Here is an 11741-nt window from a genome sequence, read left to right as displayed (position 1 = left end):
TTCTCGGCAAAAACTGCACGCTGTTAGTTGAAATTAATTTTTTTTGTATATGAAAATGTAAAATAAACCTGAAACGAAAATCGAATCATTTTTTTGTAAAGTTTGAAGATTTTTAAGAAAATATGAAGTCAGGGTGAAAGTCTTTGTCGAATTATAAGTTCGGACGTGGAACTTGTGATTTTTTGATTTTTCACGTAAATCTGACGTTAAATTAAATACACAGATGCATAAATCAATTAATGTCCTCGAATCTGACGATACCTAATTAGTTACCGAAAATGCTGAAAAATTGCTGAAAATGATTAGTTACAGTCGACTCTCGTTAATTCAAACCTGCGATAATTCGAACCTCTCTATAATTCAAAGTTATCACGAGTTCCCTAGAAAATCTCTTGATATTTCGAACCAAATCAATACATTTTGATGCACTCGGTAATTCGAACGAAAAAAACATTGTTAGGTAATAAAACCACGCGTTAATTCGAACTCATCGGCGTCAAACACTTGATAATTCGAAGTTGCAGAGAGAAAGAGACAGAAAGATTGTTTTTGTTATGATTAGTTCGACACACACTTCCGCACGAATTGGTTGTTCAGTTCATTCTCAGTTACTGTTATTCTTTCGTTGTTTGTATACAGATTAAAAGTTTGTGTTAGTTATGCGTCGTTAAAAGTATAAATGCTTGACGATTGCTGAAAAGAAGAATGTAATCGAAAAAGTAGAGGGAGGTGAGAAGAAAAGTGATGTTGCAAAAGAATTTAAGATTCGTTTGAGTACTCTCTCAACCATAATAAAGCACAAGGAGAAAATTCATGCTGCTCAAACTGCATTTCAGGCACTTTTTTTCTTGAAAAAAGTTATTGAGCAGTCTGAGCAGCAGCAATATGCTTTGAAACAAACAAATATAACGAAGTTCTTTCCAAATATTAATTAATTCCCATTATGAATATGTACACGTATCCGCTAAACTTTTGCCATTGTTTAAGAATAGCAGTTAATAAATAATAATTGATCAACACTCAATAATTCGAAGTTTTATTTATTTTCTCTCAAAAATCCCGAACCATTTGATATTTCGAACACTCGATAATTCGTAATATTTTAAGAGTCCCTCGAGTTTCGAATTAACGAGAGTCGACTGTATTTGTACCTCCCTTTATTGCAATTCCAACAATATTCGAACAGTTGTTCTATCGATGCCTATTTTACTATTTTCTAGTGACTGTATCAAACAAATTTTTTTTTCACTTGGATACGGAATCGAAATCTTTTTGAGCGGGGTTGAAATTCCGAATTTGAAAAGTTCCGAAACCGCTAATTTCCCATCTTTTGGTGACGAATATTGCAGTAGAGAAATCAAAATTTAAGGAAACAACAAAGTTTCGAATGGGCCAAAACCCGACGCTTAAAGTTCCGAAAGTGTGAAATTCTGAATGATCGAAGATCTTCAGTTCGGTAAATATCTGTTTGGATGTAATTTCACCACTTTGAATCACATCTTTGTTTTAGATTGTCGATATTTTTATCAAATTTTCGTTCTTCTGATTTTTTACACCCACTAATCGAGTGTACTACGATGTATGATTATATTTCGATTTTCAGAATTTTACTCTGATCAAAACTTAACTTTTCGGAACTTAGCTGAACCTTAACTTGAATTTTGAGATCACTGAGCCATCGGCTTTCCGTCCAGTCAAAACTTTGTTGCTTCGTAAAGTTTGATTCCTTCACTCCAACTTTCGCCACCAAATAATCCGGAATTAGTCGCTATCAGAACATTTCAAATTCGGAACTTCAACCCCACTCCGTCGTTTTTCAGCCCTCGAAAACAAGCTGCCGAGATGATCGCGGTCAATTAAAACGCGAGGCTGTAAACGGCTCGCGGTCAGACAGCGCAGCGCGTGCAACCAACGTCGACGCAAAAGCGCAGGTGCGCAAGACCGGAAGATCGGCCCGCGGGTGAGGGAGCAAACTCTCGGCGTCGAGGCGTCGCGACGCTCAGTCTTGCGCGAAGCCCGCTTGAGAGAAGAGCGTCGGCATCGGACGAACGAAGCGCGTCGCGACGCGCATCTCGGCTCGAGTCGGTCGCTCGCGAATCACGCGGCGCGAATTTGAATGACCGTTGCGTCAATTTTCCCGCCAAGTGCAGCGCGAGGTCATAAATAAAAGCGCGCGGGATTTGAATAATCAATAAATCGTCGCTCGTGTTTTGCAGTGAATAATTGTGCTCGTTTTCTTGCTTGTTCCGAGTCATCGAAGCCTCGAGGTGCGTCGAACCCCCTGGGAATTTATACAACGCGACCTATTTCCACCCCTCGATTGTACGGATGACGGAAAATCCACCCCTACATTCGACTTGGTGAGTTTAAATTATTGGTGCATATATTTTTTCCACTAAAAAATAATAATCTTTTCCGTTCACATGTACGTCGACTTTTTATTACAGTACAAGTTTTAAATTAAGCTTTCACAATCTTTGTCCTCTTCGATCTCCTCGATTTTCCGATCTCTCGTTCCTGCCTATTAGATATCTTCTTTTCATTTCTTTTTTTACTTTTATTACAATCGCTTACCCCGAATTGGCAACGTTTCAAATCCTCGATATATTCCCCGGAGATCACCTGATCTCCGAAAGTCCTCTTTTGTCTTCATGAATCAGAAATCATCCCCCACATGTTACAGGCATAGAAAATCCGGCTCTTTAATCGACTATACGAACGAACGGAATCCGGCATCTGAGCGTCTAAACCATACAAACTGAGATAATAAAAAATGAAATCGTGATCGTTTTTTGGCACGTTCACAACGTAGTTGAAAATTTCCAATTCATCCCCGATTCGTCAAACGACTCTCGTCGCTCCTTTGTAAGCCTTTATTTCTCTCCTAACGTGGCTCGACTTTTTTTTTTCTCTCATTTTATTTATTTATTTTTTTTTTTGTTTCTTTCTTTCTTCGCCCTCCGATTGGCTTCGGGATATCACGCGCTTGCGCAACGGTCGAATTCGTTTCACCACTTGTTCTTCCCGGGACCGTTTACGATAGTGTGTCTGACTCTGCGTTTGTGTGACGCGCATGTAGATTTTATACATATGTATGTATGTATGTATATATATATAATAAACGCGGTGCTCCGTGTGTTCTTCTATTCAAATGTTTACCAATCTACTTTTATCGTCGGGCCAATTCTGCTCCCAGTGGTCCAACATTTTGCAATATTGAATTTCCACCCTCTTCCTCCCTCTCTGCCTTCCTTCCTTCCTTCCTACATCCCTCGCTCCGGTTTATTATAGCTCTGTGCATATAACGCCGCGTACTCGGTTGATGGCCGGCAGGCATGTAAACGCGTGCATGCATCGCCGGAATCTCCGAACGACCGTTTGGTGCAACGCAAACTGCGATAGACGATATTACACCCTTGAAATGTTGGCACTTTACACCATTTTCCGACAATTGTAGGTCGATTCTTTTTTCTTTTGTGACTAGAATTCGAAGTCCATCATTTCGAATCGATATTGCGTAATTTCACGATCTATAAAAAAAATGTTACTTAGGATTATCAGTAAGGAATTTTACTCCTGGTCGAATTCCCAGGATTTTCTATAATGCTTATTTAACAAATCATCGAAGCCTGTCTCGCAATTATTTGAACGATAATTGCTTAAATTTACTCAACAACCCGAATCCCGAATATCGAATTTGGTAAAATTTCACCGATAGGGTTAAAATCGGGAATAATTCGGCGGGTGTTTCGAGATTTTTCGATTCGGATATAATTGATTCTTGACTCGAGAAGCGCAGTTTCGACTTATTATCAATAACCGCACGAACCTCTGCAGAGCAAAAATTCAATTATCTCTAAAAAATGGCTTGTTTTTCATACATAAATGCACTGTACCTACGAGGTGCCAAAATAAACTGAAAAAGCACTGCAAGTCAAAGTCGAGTAACAGAGTTTTTAGAAATATAGTCAAATTATACACAAAAATTAAATATTATAAGTTATCATATAATTAATAGAAAAAATTAAGTATTTATTAATTCTGGCCGTATCGCGTATTAGTCAAAATATTAATGTTGAATGAGTCAAAGAAAACATGCAAATAGATGAATGATAAAATGTATATTTTGTTAATTTAATTTATTAAAAATTAAGTATTCATCTAATAATAGATAAAAAATTTATTTATTATTATTGAGGCTTAAATAAATTGTCCCGACATGACCTAACGATAAGCTCCACACTCGTTCCTGCATAAATTCTTATTTTTTCTTTCGTCCAACTTTCTGTTACTTTTCCTCTTTTTCCTCTTTCTTTCTTATTCTTTTTCTTATCCTTTTTCGTACACTCAAAAATGTAGAAAAGGCTCCCAGTACGTATACGCAATCGAAAGTTGTGCTGACCGTGAATTTATTGAACGTTGAAAAATTGTCACCCTGATATAACACGTATACCTATAAGTACCGGAAGTATCGGGAGGCGTAAGTCGATCTCTGGTCTGTGGATATTGGAATCGACGAACTCGTGGGATGACGGAAAGTTTTCCGTCAACGATATCGCGCCTGTATTCACAGGCCTGTGCATAATTCTCTTTGAAATTATGTATAACCAGCTTCCTCGATGGAATTGCGAATAAGCTCAGAAGCTTCAGATTCTTACCTCAGACAAGATTTTTTTTAACATTATTACTCTTACAATAAAACGTCTAATACTCAGATAAAAAAAAGTTTATCTCGTATTATTTAGTTGAGGTAAGATTCTGGAAAAATTAGGCGATTGTTTTTGAACTATTAGAATTTCATTCGGGGTGGGTAAAAAAATTCGTCAATACCCTAAATAAGGACCAGTTTTTGAGTTAAATTTACAGCAATTTTGGTGAAATTTGCAAAAAGCTAGAAAACATTCTTTTCACACAAATTTAGATTCGTCTCAGAAAATAAAAATCTCACAGTAAATTAAAGGGCAGTTTTAAAAGCTAGAAAAAATTTCTATTTAGACGTTTGACAAACTACGAGATCTATTTTTTCATTTTCAATATACAATTTCATTTATATATTGTTATTGTAAAAATTTTTTATTTCATAATAAGTTTTTAAAATCACAAATGTGTTCATATCTGCACATTTTGAAGCTTATAAATGAAAACTGTCAGTAAAATCTTACGTAAGAAGTGTAAGGAAGAGTTCAAAAAATCTTATGTGTTCTAACATGGGGGATAGGGGGTTAAAAATGGCTAAAACCGTCTTTACGTAATTAATGAATGACTCCTAAAATCTACGTTAAATTTTGTTCCACGTGTGCAGCCTGAAGGCTAAAAACTGTGTGGCTGTATGAAAATTGTAAAGAAAGAACGACGAGCCGAAGGTATTAATTTCGTTATATACAGTCGAAGCAGCGGCGCTATACGGTCGATGAATAATCGTTCTCGATCCCCCTTTTTATCCCCTGCAAACAAGCGTGAATCGCAACGTCCTGAAATATGCAATACCTTGTATAACCCGCGATATTTTTCCGGCAATAACACGAATTTACGCGCTGCAAGCTCCTCGCGTTTCCTTTTTCACCAAAAGCTCGATCTTTTGGCAGCGATCAAAGCTCGGATTGTCAAAGTCAAAGACCCTTTTGTTTATTTTTTTTCCGTCTTGCCCTTTTTTTTTAGGGTTAAAAAAGTTGATTTTCAAACATTATTTCCTCTGCATATCACGTGCCAAATCCCAAAAGAGCATATTTTTTTTTTTTTGCAAATCACTTTTTAAACATATTTTAAGCCTAAGAATGAAAAAATTGTTGTTTTTTTTTTTTTGTTTAATTACAAATGTAGCCAAATGAGAGTGGAACAAATTTTTGATTATTTAAAAACTAATCCAAGTGAAAAATCTTTTCGACGAAATCTTTTAATATTTTTTTTCGATTTTATCCATTTTGCCCCTTCTTCACTCTTTCTACAGTTAGACTTTTCATTCTTCATTTTTATTTTGATGCAGCTTCATTTATGGAGTAATTTTTTTATGTTTCAGAGCAAATCTTGAATTTTTTTTATACGCCTTTTTAGAGTCAGTAGTTGAAAAAAAATAATTTACAGATCCTTAGGTTCTAAGCAATTCTAAGTTGAACCGCAATTTTTTTTTTTTTATTTATACGCGCTTTTGGCATTTGGCGAGCGATATAATTCTTTCTTATGCGAAAATTTCTGATATTCTTTTTTTTTTACAAATTTTTTGTACGTCGTTTTGCGACAGCCTGATTCAAATAAAGTCAAAGAGTTATTTGTGGTGAGGATCAGGCTTGAATCATGGATTCATTTATTTATTCTTCGCCACGATTCGAGAGAATATTTTTTAATTTTTAAAGATGATAAATATTTTTGGTGACGGATCATCCACGAGTGGTTATTTATTTTTTTTTTTTTCACCGGAAAAGAGGGGTAAAATTGTCTCTTTTTCCCTTAATTCACACAAGTGAACGTCCCCTTAGACCAATTTTCCCAACATCATCCCGACGCCCTGATTCGGCCTAATTCGCAATAAATCAACGTCGCCCCACTCATACATCCAATTTCACCGCGGCGTTGTGTCGCGGCTAATTCATCTTCCGAGTGCCAAACCGGAAGTCGCGAAAATCGGTACTCCAGTCAATTTCTCCGCTCTTGTTCCATCCCCGCAGCTGATCTCCAGACACTCCGTAAGACCAGCTCTTGCTACCAATTAAACGGCTTCTCATTTGGCTCGAATTACATCACCGAGAATTGCTTGGGAATTGCTTCTCGGGCTTTTGAAGTACTTGAAACGAGAGAATTAGCTGATCATCGATTCGCTCTGATTTCGTCTTCTAATTTCAATCTAGATGGATCGGAATTTACGATGAACGGTGACTGGTGAGGCTGAAATTCCGAATTTGAAAAGCCTCGAAAGCGCCAAAATTCTAATTTTTTACTCGGTGAAACTTAACATAAGGAAATTTAATTTTTACGAAATATAAAAATTTGAAATGTCGAAGATTTTCAGTTCCGAAAATTTTTCCAAATCCTGATCATTCTGATTTTCGGTTTTTCTCATATTTAACACCCACTCGTCTGTGCCAAACTATGCCCGTGAGAATATATTTTGACTTTCGTAAATTTCCTCCATCCTAACTTGAATTTTCGGAATCTTGATTTTCGACGTTTCGAAACGTTTCTTGTTGCTTCAAAGTTTAATTTCTTCCCTCCAATTTCCGAGACAAAATAATTCTGAATTACACGTTTTCGTAATTTTTCAAATTCGAAATTTGAATCCCATCCCCCAAACCAAAGCTTATAATCTCTCTTCCATTCATTCTTTCTTTATTCATCTCTCTTTCATCGTTCCAAATCTAGCTTCGTGCAGCTCTTTCACTGCTGTGCATAAACATATATTACACACATGCATGTGTGTTATTTATGCATCCGACTACATTTCTTGGAATATGTACGTTTTTTTTTTTTTTTTTTTTTTCTTTTACGTTTCTGCTTTTTTTTTAATTTTTCTCTCACTCGTGTTTGCACCTCCGGTTTAGGTTTATATAAAGATATACAGACGCGTTTGCAGGGTTTCATTTTTCTGCAACTTTTTATCCCTCTGGCATGCCGCGTGCGGAGAAGTTTATTTTCAACCTCATGCAAGCTTCCTCAGCCTAACTAAAGATGTTCGTTTATTTTTCTTTCGACGTTGCTCATTTCGTGAGCTTTATTTTCAGTGTCTTTGACCGCGGATCGCAGCTTTAAATATTTTTTACCTCTCCGTATTATATCTTCTTCTTCTCTTCTCAACGTTTATATTTACGCATAAAAATATTTGGTAATTAAAAGAGCAATAAAGAAAATAAGAAAGAAAGATTTAAAACACTCGATTCGAATCTTAATCTTTCATACATTTCGTACGAATTTTAAATAAATAATTTATTCTCTCATCTAGAGTAACAATTAGCCAAAGTTTAATTGTCAAGAGTATCCGATGACCCCTGGTCGATAAACGACGACCTATACATAGACTTTTACGTTCATGTATGTATAATTATTTTCTTGTTTATATATATATATATATATATATATAGACATGCATACATGTAAACGAGTATAATTACCTATAATTTGAACTCGTTATTAATAGATACGTAGCACGCTCGATTATAATTGCATAGCGTGGACCTAACGAACTCGAATAGGGTGTTCAATTAAATGTTACTTAGCGAGACTCTTCGCCCCCAACCTCGCTAATCACCGTTAACTCTTCATCCCTCTCTCTTCCTCTACCTCTCTCCCGAATTTTCTCCCGCTCCCTCTATCTCTCTATCTATCTATCTATCTATCTATCTATCTATCTATCTATATCCGTAAACCTTCCGATGAAATCGTTTACCACCGTCAGCGGGACCTGTTACTTATACCTACATTTATTATACACATGTGTGTGTGCCGTGGAACATAACCTCAGTAACTGATCCATCAGAAACATGGAAAGAGGGATGGATTATGGATGGAGCTACGCGCTTGATGATCACTGGTGTCTTGTTTATCATTTGAGTCGAACGATTTTTGTAACGAGATAGTATTCTGTGGTTTTCGCGTCGCAGATTAGGAATCTGAAATCAGATTTAAAGAATTCGAAATGGCGGATCGAATATGGTGGAAGAAAATTTCAACTTTGATTGGATACGGTTAAAAAACTCTACGCAGGGGTTTTCGGAGTCGTTGATGGGATTTGCCGTACTGGATTTTGGAAATCTGATTTCAGATTCGTAATCAGCGATCCCAAAAACCCCTGGACACAATTTTTTTTCCGGATTAGATCGAATTTGAAATTTTCGTCCGTCATATTGGATCCGCCATTTTGAACTTTTCTAATCCGACTCCAGATTCGTAATCAGTGACCCCAAAAAGTTAATATTCGTATAAAACCTGTACACGCGTAGAGGGTTAACATTTTTGGAAATTAATTATTCCTTCAAATTTCACGATTTTTTTTCTATCAATTTGTTTCTAACAATAATAATTTACGTTATATCGCAATAACTAGTCTCGAGTATTGAAAAAAACGTGCTGAAACGAAAATAAAAAATACATTATAATCTACTGACTCGGTAACCTTTAAAAAACAGATTTTTTTGCGAAAAAAAATATGGAGATACAGCGCGATGAAAAAAAATTATTTTTCTTGTCGTAAGTGAAGGCGGATTTTTGTAAAAAAAAAAAAAAAACAACAACAAATTAACGATTTTTACGAAATTCCATTACTTACTTCAAATCAATCAAATCAAATTATTCTGGATATTTTCGTATAAAATTTACCGGGTAGATATCGTGGGGTCGTTTAGACCCCATTGTGCAGCGTAAGGGTTACCAAATGATAATAACGATAATAACAATAATAATATTTTATGATTTTCAACTTTCAAATCCGAAATAATTATTTCAGAAAATAGTACAGAGCAGCGAGAATATACAGTTGAACAAATTTTTTTTTATTGTCGGATAATAATAAACGATGTTTTATATTCTACGAATCTCGGCTGATGATCTATAACAACCATGTTATATATATATATATATATATACATATAACCACGGTTGTATGGATCGTAGAATAAAGCTGTACCGATAGTTCAGCGTAAAAAAAAAGAAGAAAAAAAAAAAGAAAGAAAAAAGAAAATGAAAAAAATCACAAAATGGAAATACTGGTGATTTTTACTCGTGCAGTACGTCATGTCGAATACATGCACCTAACATGCGGAATATTATATAGGCGAGTCACGAACGAGTATAAACGCCGCGAGAGTTGTGTTTTCAACCGACTCACTCCACCTCTCTCTCTCTCTCTCTCTTTCTCTTTCTCTCTACACCTCCATATATTATACAAACATGAATGTACACACCTGTATTTCTCTTCTATTGGAATTTTTGCCAATAAACTTTTCGCGTTTTTTTCTATTTTTTTCATTTTAATTATCGGTTCTTCTTTTCAATTTTTTTTTTTTTTTTTTTTTTCAGTTTTGTTTTTTGTCGTTTTTTGTCTTTCAATTTTTATCGCCTACCTCGACAAAGAATATTTAAACCTGTCTCTTGTTCGCGCGCACGTGTGTGTGTGTGTGTGTGTTTTTTTTTTCCTATCTGTATACACTATTTTTTAACTTCTGTTGTTTTCTCTTTTTTCTTTTGTTTATTCATTCATTTGTTTTTTGTTTTTTTCCCATTTCCGTACTACCTATACACCTTTCACCTTATTGTTAAACGGATGAAAAGTCTTTTCAGGCTAAAAAAAAAAAGGGTTACGTCAAAAGATGATCGTTATACGTCGTGTGGAAAATTGCACTAAATTTATTTTTCATCTTTTTACATTGAAAAGGAAAGAAAAAAAATTTTTCACTCTCTTTCCCCATATTAATGTACTTTACTTAACCAGCTTATACTACATATATTATATACATATATATATATATATATATATATATATATATATATATATATACAGATTACATGGTATACGTGAGGAATTTCTCGCGAATGGAATTTTCCGCGAGTTGTTCTTAGTCGACGTTATATATATATATATGTATGTATATATTTATAGGTGTATGCATACATTCCTTCAATATACCCCCATAAACCACACAGCTGTATATTGAAATATCACAGGGTGTTGCGCTCACGGGGGCGCGGCGTTCGGCTTGCAGATCAATCCGCAAGTCGTTGGTATTTAGCCTTATATACATATACTAGAATATATAAGTATGTACATATACTCGTGTCTGTGTATGTATATATATACATACATATATATATATATATATATATAATCGCGGGGGATGCGCGAAGAAGAATTTTCCAATAGCGACACGGCAATGAGATGGAGAGAGAGAGAGAGAGAGAGGAATTTGCACCCCCCATGCAGAGCTCGACTCAACCTCGGCCGTATGTAGGGGATGTATACGTAGGTGTATAGAAACCGCGAAGAATGTCTTGTTCCAGTAGCCCCACGAACTTGCGAATCTCTCGAGTGTCTTTCACCCTCTGCCTCGAATGTCGCCTCGTCGCCTCGTCGCCTCGTCGTGTCTTTGCGGAGGGGTGAACGGTGGAGGGGGGGGGGGGGGGGGGTGTGAAGAACACTCGCAGTTCGAGTATTCCCAACCCCCCACCCCCACCCCCCTCGCCTTGCCTTGCCTATAAGTTCTCTCGCGAGAAAAAGATCGCGGAATTTCACCTATTCCAATATTCACAGACATAAGCGTCGAGGCTAGAGATGTCTCTCTCTCTTCTCTTCCTCCCTTCCACACTCTTTTCCTCTCTCTCTATCCGTCTATCTTCCGGCGGTTCCGTCCCTCTCGCAACCCTGCAACACCGGCACTCTCGTACGTACCGCGATCTTATTCCTCGGGGATGTTTTCATTATTGGAACCGGTTCACGGGGTCGAAAAACCATCCCCCAGTCGGTGAACTTGAAGCTTTTATCAACAGCTCTATGTCACTGGGTCGAACGAACCCCTTTTTTTCCCGGCATCCCTGATCTCACTGCTCCTGTTTTCGTTTTTTTCTTCTCCTCTATCTATCTTTCTCTTTCCTCTATCTCTCTTTTTTTTTTAAAGATAGTCGGACGATATATATCGCTGATAATAATTTGACGGTGTTAAAAATGTGTTTCAATTTTTCATCGACATTTCAACGATCCCCCCTCAAAAATGTGGCAAATATATATATATTTTTTTTTTTCTTCTCTTGGTCTTCTACCAAAT

The 11741-nt window shown here is 36.3% G+C and overlaps 1 protein-coding gene across 1 annotated transcript in view; it reads left to right on the top strand.

Annotated features, from left to right (window-relative positions):
- The first annotated feature begins 2336 nt into the window (after positions 1 to 2336).
- LOC124404405 (discoidin domain-containing receptor 2-like) overlaps positions 2337 to 11741 on the top strand; it is a 113295-nt gene continuing 103890 nt past the window's right edge. The window contains exon 1 of the mRNA XM_046878501.1: positions 2337 to 2360. The gene's annotated coding sequence lies outside the window, so the exon portion shown is untranslated. The remainder of the gene's footprint in view (positions 2361 to 11741) is intronic.

The sequence above is a fragment of the Diprion similis genome, chromosome 3 (genome assembly GCF_021155765.1).
Source record: "Diprion similis isolate iyDipSimi1 chromosome 3, iyDipSimi1.1, whole genome shotgun sequence".
NCBI classification, from domain to species: Eukaryota; Metazoa; Arthropoda; class Insecta; order Hymenoptera; family Diprionidae; genus Diprion; species Diprion similis.
The sequence above is the reverse complement of the archived record's forward strand: the minus strand, read 5'-3'. Positions and strand labels throughout refer to the sequence as shown.